The 12,876-nt window shown below is 35.3% G+C and overlaps 1 pseudogene; it reads right to left on the bottom strand.

The window, feature by feature from the left end:
• Positions 1–3,778: 3,778 nt before the first annotated feature.
• LOC121023588 (olfactory receptor 2T27-like) lies at positions 3,779–6,253 on the bottom strand (annotated as a pseudogene).
• Between the last annotated feature and the right edge of the window lie 6,623 nt (positions 6,254–12,876).

The following is a 12,876-nucleotide window of genomic DNA, read 5'->3' as shown; positions in this document are numbered from 1 at the left end:
CAATAATATTGGCACTTTAAAACAGAAAGCTGAGGTTTGGGGTGTCAAAGGGAAAATGGCAAAAAAATTTTTGGAAAAAAAATGGAAAAGATTATTATCTTTTTTATTAAAAAGATTATATCTGGCAAAACAATTCAGAAGTGTATTCAAGAAAGGGCTACTGAAAGACATGGGAGACCTGAGATGTAGGAGTAATTACAGATAAAGAAAGAGATGCTGAGAAATAGATAAAAAGAGAAATACCAAGAAATAGATGAGGGAGGGACAGAACAAGAGACAACATAGGTGAAAGTGAGGGGGCATTCAGAGACTATAATGTATATTCATGCTTTCCTTGACTTTGGGCTTCAGAGGAGTTTTCTTTCTTTGAAATTGATGAAGCCATATAGCCACTGATTCCAACTCTTCACATTCTTTTAGCTGTAAGTACTAAAGAATCTTAAGTGCAATAGTGTTAAAGTTACATGGAGACCAGGATTTTCTCAGCTCTAGACTAGACTGACAGAATTTTTTTTTTTTCTTTGAATGACTACGGTGGGCTTATTCCAGTCTGACTTCAGATTTTTGTGTGTGAGGTCTCTGATCTCATATGGGAGAAGAGGGGCACAATTTCCTCACAGATTAAAAGGGAATAATCAGGATGAAAATATAGAGAGAGTCTTCACATCCTATAGGCAAAATAATGGCAACCGAAACCAAGGCAATCAAATGGGTCGCAATTACACCTTAAATAATATGGCAAAACTGTCTGTGGGATGGGAGACGGGGGATGGTTACATTATAATAAAAATGCCCCAAGATGTGGAATTTAAATCATTCAAGAGGAAAAAAAAATCGAATACAGAAACTGAAATTGTTTGGTTAGAATAATTAGAATTTAAGAGTAATTTCATTACAATATTCAGTGATGAGATTCTGTTTAATAGTGAGGATGTTAAATGGGTAAGGGGCATTAAGGAATCTACTCATGAGATCATTGTTGCATTATATGCTAACTAATCTGGATGTAAATTTTAAAAAATAAAAAATAAAAAAAATAAAATAAAATCTGAAAAAAAATAGGATTCTGGTCATCTAATTGTTCATTTCAAAAGAAGAGAACAATAAGAGACCAGTATCAATTCAGTTATCTACAAAACACAATTTTTATTTTAGTGAATCTTAAGTTTATATTAGAGTGTTAACAGTTTCCCCACCAAAGAAATTCCAATCTAAGAAGAGAGAAGAGTTGCTTTCCATTCTACTTTACCCACCTCCTGCCCTGCTCTGTCACAAGTCTTTACTTAGTCATATTTTATCTTCTGAAGTGTCTTATTTCATTTATTTTTAGAACTGTAGGAAATGCAGTTGAACTAGATAACTTTATCTTCTCTTTTTAGACATTTATAGAGAAAGTTTTCCAATTAGATAAGAAATAAGTGGTTTCTGCCACAAAGATTTGTTCTCCATGAAGGTATATTTTTGACAAGGCATTAGACTCTATGTCTTTTTTCCTAACTGCTTGGTTTACCAGAACTCTTTTAACAAATGATATCTGCTACAGTGAGCAAATGGATGAGACCTTTGCCTGAGGATTTTCTTTTCCCAGCCTTTCACATTTATTATCTTAAAAAAGAAGGCAATGTATTAAAACCATTTGTTTCTGCAAGGAGGAAGAGGGCAATTACACAACTTTGTGTGAAGCCACTAGACCTTAAAGCAACTAAGAACTGTGGATCTCATTTCCTTTTTTCAGCTCAAGTCCCATCCAAGTGAACTCCTCCTGCTTCACCCCAGTGTGGAAGAGAGCTCTGCCATACTGAGCTTTTCCCAAACTATGGTACCACTTCACTGAAACAAATTGAAGCAGAATGGCTCTTTGAGTATACTTTTAACCATCTGAGTAGGGCATTTGTAAACCATTGCCTCTTTTCTTTATTTAGTTTAATAGAATATTTATATTGGAAAGAAAAGTTAAGTGCAAGGAATTCAGATTTATTGTTAGAAATGCTTAAAAATGACAGCTGATACCTGAATCAATGTGTATAGGCTAAAGCACATGTCCTTGCATATATCAGCTCAATCACTGCCAAAAATATTTTTGGTTTAGGGGTGCCTGGGTGGCTCAGTTAATAGACATATAACTCTTGGTCTCAAGGTTGTAAGTTCTAGCCTTTCACTGGGTGCAGTAATTACTAAAAAATACTTCATGTTAAAAAACTCAAATTTAAATTTTAAAAAATCTTTAAAGAAAAGGTTTCTGGTTTATAATTCTCCCCCAATCCACCCTGCCCTATACTTCAGTTGGTACATACAATTTTTTCTTGGACAAATAATTTGCATTAATCATCTATATGAAGAATAGCCTAAAATGTTGTTACTTATCCATTTTGTAGATCAAAACATTTTTTCATATAGCCCTCAATATATTTCAGATTTAAAAATGATTTATATTTTCCCCTAGATATTTAAGGATTATTTATACATATACATTATGATTTCCATATATATATACATATATATACATATATGCATATACATATATGTATGTGTGTGTGTGTGTGTGTGTATCTGTCCATATATCTATATATCATCAATATATCTGTCTATCTATCTATCTAGATATATGGACATATACTTTCCTTTCTGGGTGTTAAATAACTGTCTAAGTTTACATTGTGATATTTCAGTCACTCAACAATGAGAATTAAAATGTGATGAATGTACTAGTAAATTATGAAATCCTTTAAGTTCAATTGCTGTCCATTTGGGTTCATACTGTCAGATATTAAGACAGGAATTCTTCCACATTTATAGGTTCAGCTACATTCACTCTATTTCCCTTTCTGCTAAAATTTGAATATTTTATCCTTTGACATTACATGGCAGAAAGTCACTAGAAATGTAAAACAAAAATAAATAAATAAATAAATAAATAAATAAATAAATAAATTCCAGTAATAGAAGCCTGTAAATAACTGTCTATTTCCATCAAGTCTATATAATTATGTAATTTTACAAATAAAGAGTTAAACTAAAAAAAGTCCTAATATTTTTGATAATACAGATTATTTTTGATAATAAGGACAATTCTATAAAATAATTCAAATTTTAAGTGAAAAAATATTTAAAATAGACTAATATAATTGGATTTTTGTTTAGGTTTATTATCTAACCCCTTCATTTAAAAGATTAGAAATCAAGAACTCAATTTAATTCTTATCTTCACTTACAGATCTTTGGAAAATGAAACATCCCTAGACTTTCAGCGGTGGTTGGCCTCTTTCAAGGACTGAAATTGGTATACATTCCCTTTGTAGTTGAATGAAGGATTGCTAATTCAATTACTTTTCTTGGTGAAATTTCATCATCATTAACATCATCACCTCCATCACCTTACATACCAGCATTCCAACTACATTATCATCATATTTACTACCACTATCATCACCACCTTCACCATAAATCATCAACTGGGAGTGCCTAACTCCTGCTGGCCCATAATCTGAGGGTGTGGGCCAAACATTGTCAAAGAAACATAAGATAGATAGATAGATAGATAGATATAGAGACACATGTAGATATATACAGATATCTATCTATATAGATAAATCTCTCTCCATCTCTGTATCTACATATACAGAGAGAGAGAGAGAAAGAGAGAGAATCCATACAGCCTGTGGTCCCATTGCAATTTTAATTATGAAAAGACCAGAACTAAAACCTGAACATCTAAGAAGGCCTGATTTAGACGGAAGTGAAAATAGGTAGTGATTGATATTCATCTTATATTTGTGGTCTAATTTGATGTTAGGCAGCATTCCAACACTTTTATCAGAGCACTCACTACCTCCTCGCTCCTCAGACTGTGTATGAGAGGGTTCATAATGGGGGTGAGGATGCAACCAAGCATAAAGAGAAACTGGTCCAGCTTGGGACTGTGATAAGTATTAGGCCTCATGTAGACCAGCATGGCTGGCCAAAGTAGAGGCTCACCACAGTAAAGTGGGAGGAACAGGTGGCCAGGGCTTTATTTCTGCCCTCCAGGGAGTTCATGCTGAGGATAGCAAGGAAGATGAGAGTATAAGAAAACAGGATAAAGGACAAGGGAATGAGGAGCATCATAACGGTTGTCATCACTACACCCTTCTTACAGGCAGAGATGTGCTCACAGTCCAATTTTAGAATGGCCATGACTTCACAGAGGAAATGGGAAACCTCTCTGGAACCACAGATGGGGAAATAGATAGAATAAACTGTGTGTGCAAATGATGTAATGTAAAGACACCCACATACAGGAGATAATAGCCATCTGCAGATATACTTTCTGGCTTATTATCAGGGTATATCTCAGAAGGTTACAAATTGTCACATACTGGCCAAAGGACATGAGGGTAATAAGGATACACTCAGCAATTACTAGAGTCCAGAATAAAAAAGATCTGAGTTTCACAGGCAACCTGTGAGATATTTCTCTTCCCTGAGAAGTCAGTTGCCATCTTGAGTATAGTGCAGGAGATTAATGTAAGGTCCATGAGAGCAATTTAGCTGAGCAGAAAATATATGTGTGTGTGGAGATGAGAATCCACCCAGATGAGGAAAATAAGGATGACATTTGTGGTGAGAGTCACAATGTAGATCATAAGGATGGCAGAGACAAGGACATTGACATATTTTATACCAGGGAATAGGCTCAAGAGCATAAAATCATATTTGAAGACTAATTTATTTTATCCAAATCTTTGTCTTGTTAGAAGTGATCAACCCTGGGAACAAACCAGATTTGGAGACATCACAAAGATTTATTGGATTCTGTTCCCCAAACGCTTTCCTTTATAACCCTTATCAGCATCAGTAGGCTGTGATATTTCTGCAACTGACAGCAATTTAGCCAATTTCATGGCTAAATAACCTATCTAATGCCTCCAGTTATCTTTTTTATTCACAGAATAAATTTCTTGAATCTTGTATAGTTAATTTCCAGACTTCATCTAGTAATGGTAGCTCATATCCATTACTACCACCTCCCCTCCCTTCTATGTCATTTCTCAGAGACCCCATTCCCATCTCCCTTCTTATACTCTCCCACTGCCATACTTTAACCTTTGAGAAGTATATTACATTTGTTCCATCCTCACCAAATCACAGTTTCCATCCTAATATGTTCTTATCACTATGCTAAATCTTAGAAAGACAAAGATGAATAAAGTATGATTTCTGATGCTAAAGACCTTTAACTTTATTGAAGAAGATATCAGGACCATGTGGAGAAATTAGACAGATGTTATAATGGAAGAATATAGATGATACACTGTACAATGGAGATGGAAAGTAACCTTCATTTTAAAAGGCTAGAGGATTTGCATGATGGAAATCTAACTTCACATAAACTTTTTTATCTTTTTTAACAAAACTACAACCAAAAACTAAACCATCATATCTGTGGGCATTTAGAAGGAGATAGTCTCTTAGAGGGACACCTGGGTGGCTCATTTGATTAAGGATCTGAGTCTTGATTTCAGCTTAGGTCATGATATACAGTTATGAGATCAAGTCCTGCATTGAACCTCACTTTTGTTTCCATGCTGGGCATGGGGTTGCTCAAGATTCTGTCTCTCCCTTCCCCTTTTCCCTTCCCCCACTTAATCATTCTCTCTCTCTCTGTCTCTCAAAAAATAAGTGTGTCTCAGAGAAAAGTTGTGTAGCTTGTCCAAGCTCTTATTATTACTAAATGTTGAAGAGAAGTGACCAAAACTCACATCCCAGAAGTTTTTCCAATTATCCTCCACCCTTAGATCTTTATTAAGTATATTTACTAGAGTTATTATTAAATAAAGCCTTGTATTGTTCTTCATTTAATTTTTTTTAATGCTTACTTATTTTTGAGAGAGAGAAAGGGCAAAAATGGGGGAGGGCAGGGAGAGAGGAAAACACAGAATCGAAAGCCAGCTCCAGTCTCTGAGGTGTCTACATGGAGCCCAACGTGGGGTTCGAACTCACAAGCCCCGAGATCATGGCTTAAGCCAAAGTTGGAAGCTTAACCGACTGAGCCACCCAGGCGCCCCTGTGTTTTATTTATTGGGATAGTGGTAGCTGTTGTAATAAATAATCTTTCATTTCTCAGTGACTTAGATAATAGAATTGTATTTCTTGTCAGATGAATTCAAAAATAGGCTTTGCTGTTAGGCACTTGACTCTTTTGAATGACATTTCACATACCCAGGCTCCTGGCATCTTGTCACTCACCATCTTCAATACTGACTTCTAAAGTCATTGTCCTCATCTGTATCAAGCATCCAGCAGGCAGGGTATGAAAATGTTAATAAGCCAAGCCTGAAAGTGCTGCATGAGCTTTCCCCTGATATTTGAGTCGTCACATAGCAACATGTCACTGCAGGGGAGGCTGAGAAGCATCTTTAGCTCAGTGCACAGGGGAAAAGAGCACATAGATTTGGTAAACACCTGCCAGTTCCTGTTAAATCTAAATTATTTTGCATAAAGCATATAAACTGGTTCACAGCAGGGATAATGTTTTTGCATTCCTTTACCACTCTACTTGAAATATGGTGGTACTATCGGTATTTGTTGAATTGAACATACCTGCTACTCAGGAGAGCTGTTCGTCATTCCCCTTCCATAATTTTATTCTTGGCCTTTCAAAATAGAAGTGATCTTTTTTTGGAGACTATATTAGTTTATCTACTGCTGTACAATAATTATCTCAAGATAGTAAAAACATGTATTGCCTCACAGATCTTCCCAACAGGAATCTGAGTGAAACTTAAGCTGGATACCTCTACCCAAATATTGCCAACAAGATTGTAATCAAAGTGCTGTCTTGTGCTATAGTTTCATCTGAATTCTTAACTGTGGGAGGATCTGCTTCCAATTTCACTCGGGTGTTACCAGCAACATTCAGTTCAGTCCTCCTGGGCTGATGGCTTCAATTTATTGCTGGCTGTTGTTGGGGGCTTCCCTCGCTTTCTTGATTTTCCATGGGGTATCTCATAACATGGTATTAGGCTTCCTTCAAGAAAGATGGGAGGGAGGAGAAAGGGAGTGAGAGCAAGATGGAAGTCACAGTCTTTTTGTAACCTAATATCAGAAGTAATAGGTGATAAGATCCATCCCTTGCTCAAGAGGAGAATACACAAGGTCATGAATCCTGGCCAACAGGGATTATTGGTGCTGGATTGTTGCCTATCACGACATTCTCCAAGTTCATAGTATTTTGTCAAAACTTTGAATTTTAGAGTTAGGAGGTGTCTTAGAAAAATCCACTTTACACTTATCCCCAGTAATTTTTTTTTCTCCCTGTTATTTTAATGATGAAGAAATCACAGTTTCAAAAATGGAAAAGGTTAGCTCCAGAACATTCAACTAGTTAAAAATGAAGGAACTATACCCAGGTCCACTATTATTTTGACTTTCTTGACTCCTTGAAGAACTTTACTCTAAATTATTCCTTGAGTTATTTTTAACTTATTTTCTATGATTCTTTTACTTCTAGAATCCTTAGAGGACAACTAAACATGCTGTAAATGTGTAAATTCACTCTCACGAATAAGAACTATGAAGACCTGTCTAGAAAACCAGTCATATAACCAAATTTAATGTTTAAATTATTAACCTGTTATAGTTTATATGAGGATTTTTTATCATCTAGACTGTAAATATGAATGTATTCAGTTTTATATATTTATAAATTTCATATATGCATAATTAAAAAAAATTGATACCCACATGCAGCCCTTAAGCCTTGAATGAAGACTTGCAAATACATGTGTCATATTTTGGGGCATTTCTGTGTCTTGACAGATTGTTTTGATAGCTATACTTTTTTTTATAATTGTCAGTCAAATGAATAATTTCTGTTGGGTTACAATGGCATATGACCAGCAGAGCCAGATTAGAAGATTCAGTCATGATGGTTGCATTTTATGGTAGATTCTGCTACTTTATTTAAACCTGAGTTAATGGCCTGCTATGCACCTTTTCTTTTTCTGGGTCTTAATCCTTGTATTGGCACATGTGTAAATGCAGACCTTTGTTTTTCACAGCTCTCAGACAAAAACAAATTAGTAAATAGACATTACTCAGGGTAGAATGTGCTAACCTTTAGGGTTTCTGAAGCGTTCATGTGTCAGTGAATTTTTTGGATGATGATGTGACAGGGGATGTTCATCCTGAGATCTGTCCCATTTCAAACATTGCCTTGTTGGTGAATTACTTTCTTTGAATTTTGGAAGGGCTTGGTGTCCTCTTGTTCTAACAGTTTGTCCCTTATTAAACACCTCCCAGAAAATGATATAGTAGATTCAAGCCTTATGATTTAACAGGCTGTCCTCTATGAGGACAGGAAATATTTCCACAGGAAATAAAGTTGAGAGTCAAAGACACAGATCTCTGTTGTGCCTGGGTAGCTCAAGTTGGCTGAGTGTCTGACTCTTGATTTGGGCTCAGGTCATGATCTCACAGTTTGTGGGAGTAAGCCACACATTGGGTTATATGCTGGCAGTATGGAACCTGCTTTGGATTCTCTCTCTCCTTCTCTTTCTCTGTTCCTCTCCCACTTGCACATGCACATTTTGTTCTTTCATTCTCTCTCAAAATAAATAAAGAAACATTTTTATTTTAAAGGACATATTTTTGAAGAATTCACTGTTGACCTCAGGAACCAACTTGGAGAAGCAGAGTGTAGAAACATTTTTGGTACACATCCACACATAAAAGAAAATCAGCTTCCTTCTGTCCAGTCTCTCTTACTCATTTGCTAATTCTTCTTTATCCACACACTTATTGAACTTCATTCCATATATCAAATAAAGTCACATGTTTAAATTCCAAAAAATATTTCAGACTTCTTTTCTCTCATTTAAAAGTGTAATCTTCCACTCACCATTCCTCTCTATTTCCTTTTCTTAGTTAGCCATCAACTCTATTGCAATTTATTTCTATACTTCTGTAAGGGAAAAACAATCAAATTATTTTACATTGAGTTTCTCCCCTTTCATTGGAAAATCAAATCCTAATTTCCCTGATGGTCACAAGAAAAAGAAAAAACATATTTGCACAGAAATTTTGTCAGTGGCATAAAAGGATATGAGCTTTGTTATTTCCAAATTATTGGTTAATAATGATTGATGGCCCATGTGTGTTTGTTTATACAGTGTTACAAACCATGCAGAAACACAATTCACAGCTACTTCTGAGGGGTTTTACTTTTTTATAATTAAGGATTATACCTTTTATCACTTCTAGGAAATTTCTTCATCACTTTCAAGTTAATTCATCACTAGGAAAAGGAAGATATGGTTTGCTTCTTTTCTCTGGTTTGAAGGCAATCATTTTAATAGTCAACTGCACATAATACAAACAAATCTTGTCAAACTTAATCTGAAACTCTGGATTCATTTGTGAAATATTTGATATGCTAATGAAAAGAATATGTCTTTGACATCACTAAAATGAAACTGTTTATGACATATGTTAAATGTAACCAGTGTAAATGTTATGTCATAAAGGAGACCATTTTCCTTATTTTTTTCTTATCTTATTTTTCTAGTTTAATCTATGAATACATTGAAAACCTATGTATTTATTTGTTTTTGTCAATTTTCTTGGGCTAATCCATTCAATAGGACAAAACTGACCATCTTTCCTGTCATCTGTACAAGAAAACCTAGAAATTGTGAAGTGGGGACTTTATGCTTAAAATGTTCTCCTTGGCTTTGGATTTCAACCAGGTAGTGGTAATACTCCTTTCTGTGTACAGTTTTCTGCAATGACAAGAATCATCACCTGGCGTTTTTATGTTCCCTTTTCCCAAAAGGCTCACTCATAGCAGACTCATAGCCCTCCCTGGGTTGTAGAACTTTCTGTCAGCATGACTGATTGTTCTGACTCTGTCTTAAATGAGTTGTGTATATAAACTGTTATGGGTATGTTACTGAGATTTGCATGGCTCATCTTTGAGACTGAAAAAGCAAATTTTATTTATTCTGGAATTTAGAGCTGAAAAACCCAATTTCACTTACTTTGTGTCACTTAATCATCAAAAGCACAATGTGATGCCCCTCCCCCGTTCATGCTCTGTTTCTCTCTGTCCCAAAAATAAATAAACGTTGAAAAAAAAATTAAAAAAAAAAAAAAAAGCACAATGTGAGGTGGAGACTATGCATTATCATTTCAACCTTTGGACAGTGAAAATGGTATTTTAAGATCACACAGTTACTAAGATTCAGGGTTTTGACCCATGTCCTCTTCTCCAGATTCCAGAAGGCATTGCCTTCTAAGAACTCTTGTTGGATTTTGTGCCATTTATAAAGTAACCAATAAAAAGATGAAAATTCCTACCTGCCTTTTACCTAAGTCTTCTAAACCCCAGGAGATAGCATAAGTAGGAAAATATTAGTTTCTCAAAAGATGGTTTACCAGATTCATGTTGGAAAGATTGTGTGTGTGTATGTGAATGCACATGAACATACGTATAAGTATAACCATTATCAAGATTCATAGAGTTTACTTCATAAATATTTTCAGTTAGAGCCACATTCAGATGTGTAGTAGGTTAACACTAATACCTATGAAAGAGACTCAAGGGATTAGTGATAATCCTGAACTTCTAGTGGTGAGTTAACCAGGCATTGTAAATCTTTAATTTTTTTCATGTTTATTCATTTTTGAGAGACAGAGAGAGACAAAGCATGAGCAGGAAAGGGGCAGAGAGAGGGAGACACAAAATCTGAAGTAGGCTCCAGGCTCTCAGCTGTCAGCACAGAGCCTAACGCAGGGCTGGAACTCATGAACTGCGAGATCATGACATGAGCTGAAGTCGGACGTTCAACTGACTAAACAACCCAGGCGCCCCATAAATCTTATCACATATAACATGATTTTCCTGGCATAAATGAAAACGTGACACAGGTAGAAAGTATAAGGAATTCATATCCTTCTACTTGGAGGAGATGATTTAGTTCCAATCCTTAACAAGAATGTCACACAAGTTTTGTTTTGAGGTTTAACTGAGTTGATCTATCAATTTCAGCTATCCTCTGGATATTCCCCCATTCTGTTTGTTGTGGGTAAAATAACACCAGTAATAACAGCTAACATTCATAGAGTCTTTTGTAAGTACTCATCATTCTACTAAGTTCTCTCTGTGTTTTATCTAATTGCACCCTCATAATCTTCACAACAGCTGCTTTAGATCATCATCAATGGCCATCACAACTTCTATGAATTTACACCAGTTTTTATTCTTACCAAAAGTCCTTTCTCTGAATCCTAGCCAACACCTATTGCTTCTTATGTTGTTAATTTTAGCCATTCTGACTGGTGTGAGATGTTACCACAATGTAGCTTCGATTTGTATTTCCTTCATGATGATCAATGTTGAGCACTTTTCCATGTGTATCTTAGCAATCTGTTTCTTCTTTGAAAAAAAAATGTCTATTCATGACTTCTGCTAATTTTTAACTGGATTATTTGTTTTTTGGGGTGTTCGTTTTTCTACACTCTTTTTATCTTTTGATGTTCTTCTGTTTCATAGATGTTTCTCCATCCCCTCACTCTGTTAGGTTTATTGCTAGGTATCTTATGGTTTTGGTGTATTTGTAAATGGGATTGATTCCTTGACTTCTCCTTCTGCTGCTTCCTTATTGGTGTAGAAAAGTGGAACACATTTCTTTCTGTTGATTTCATTTTGTGTGACTTTACTGAATTTGTGTATCAGTTCTAGCAACTTTCTGGTGGACTCTTTTTTTTTGGCTTTTCAAAATAGAATATCATGCCATCTGTAAATAATGAAAGTTTGACTTCTAACTTGCCAATTTGGATGCCTTTTATATCTTTTTCATGTCTAATTGCTGAGGGAAAGACTTCCAGTACTATGTTAAATAACAGTAGTAAGAGTGGACATTCCTGTCTTGCTCCTAACTGTGGAGAAAAAGCTTTCAATTTTTCCTTATTAAGGACAATATTTTCTGTCAGTCTTTCTTTATGTGGCTCTTATTATGTTGAGGTATGTTCCCTCTCTCTCCCTACTTTATTGTTTTTTTTTTTTATCAAGAATGGATGTTGCACTTTGTCTAAAAATTTTCTGCACATATAGAGATGATCATAAAGTTCTCATCCTCTCTTTTTTAAAAGTGGTGTAGTACGTTGATTGACATGTAAATATTGAACCACTTTTTCACCCCAGGAATAGTTCCCACTTGATCATGATGAATGATTCTTTTAATGTGCTGTTGTGTTTGGTTTGCTAGTATTTTGATGAGAAGTTTTGCACCCATGTTAATGAAGGATACTAGCCTGTAGTTCTCTTCATTAGTGGAATCTTTTTCTGGTTTGGAATCAGGGAAATACTGGCTTCATAGAATGAATTTGAAATTTTTTATTCCACTTCAGTTTTTTTTAATACTTTAAGAAGAATAGGTATTAACAATTTTTCAACTGTTTGGTAAAATTTCCCTGTGAGCCATCAGTCCCTGGATTTTGTTTGTTGGGAAATTTTTGAATACGAATTCAATTTCTATGCTGGCTGTTGGTCTTTTCATGTTTTCTATGTCTTCCTGTCTCAGTTTTACAGTTCATAGGATTCTAGGAATGTATCCATCTATTCCAGATTATCTGATGTTTGGAATGTAAATTGTTATAATATTCTCATAATTGCTTGCATTTCTGTGGTATTAATTGTTATTTCTCCTATCTAATTTGTGTTATTTGGGTCCTTTTTCTTTTCTTTTCATTAAGTCATGCTGGAGGGGTATCAATTTTATTAAAATTTTCAGGGGCGCCTTGGTGGCTCAGTTGGTTAGGCATCCAATTTGGCTCAGGTCATGATCTCACCGTCCATAGGTTTGAGCCCTGTGTCAGGATCTGTGTTGACAGCTCAGA

The sequence above is a fragment of the Herpailurus yagouaroundi genome, unplaced genomic scaffold (genome assembly GCF_014898765.1).
Source record: "Herpailurus yagouaroundi ecotype Mexico unplaced genomic scaffold, PumYag 566, whole genome shotgun sequence".
Lineage (NCBI taxonomy): Eukaryota > Metazoa > Chordata > Mammalia > Carnivora > Felidae > Herpailurus > Herpailurus yagouaroundi.
Note: the sequence above shows the minus strand (reverse complement) of the source record. Positions and strands in the feature narration are given on the sequence as shown.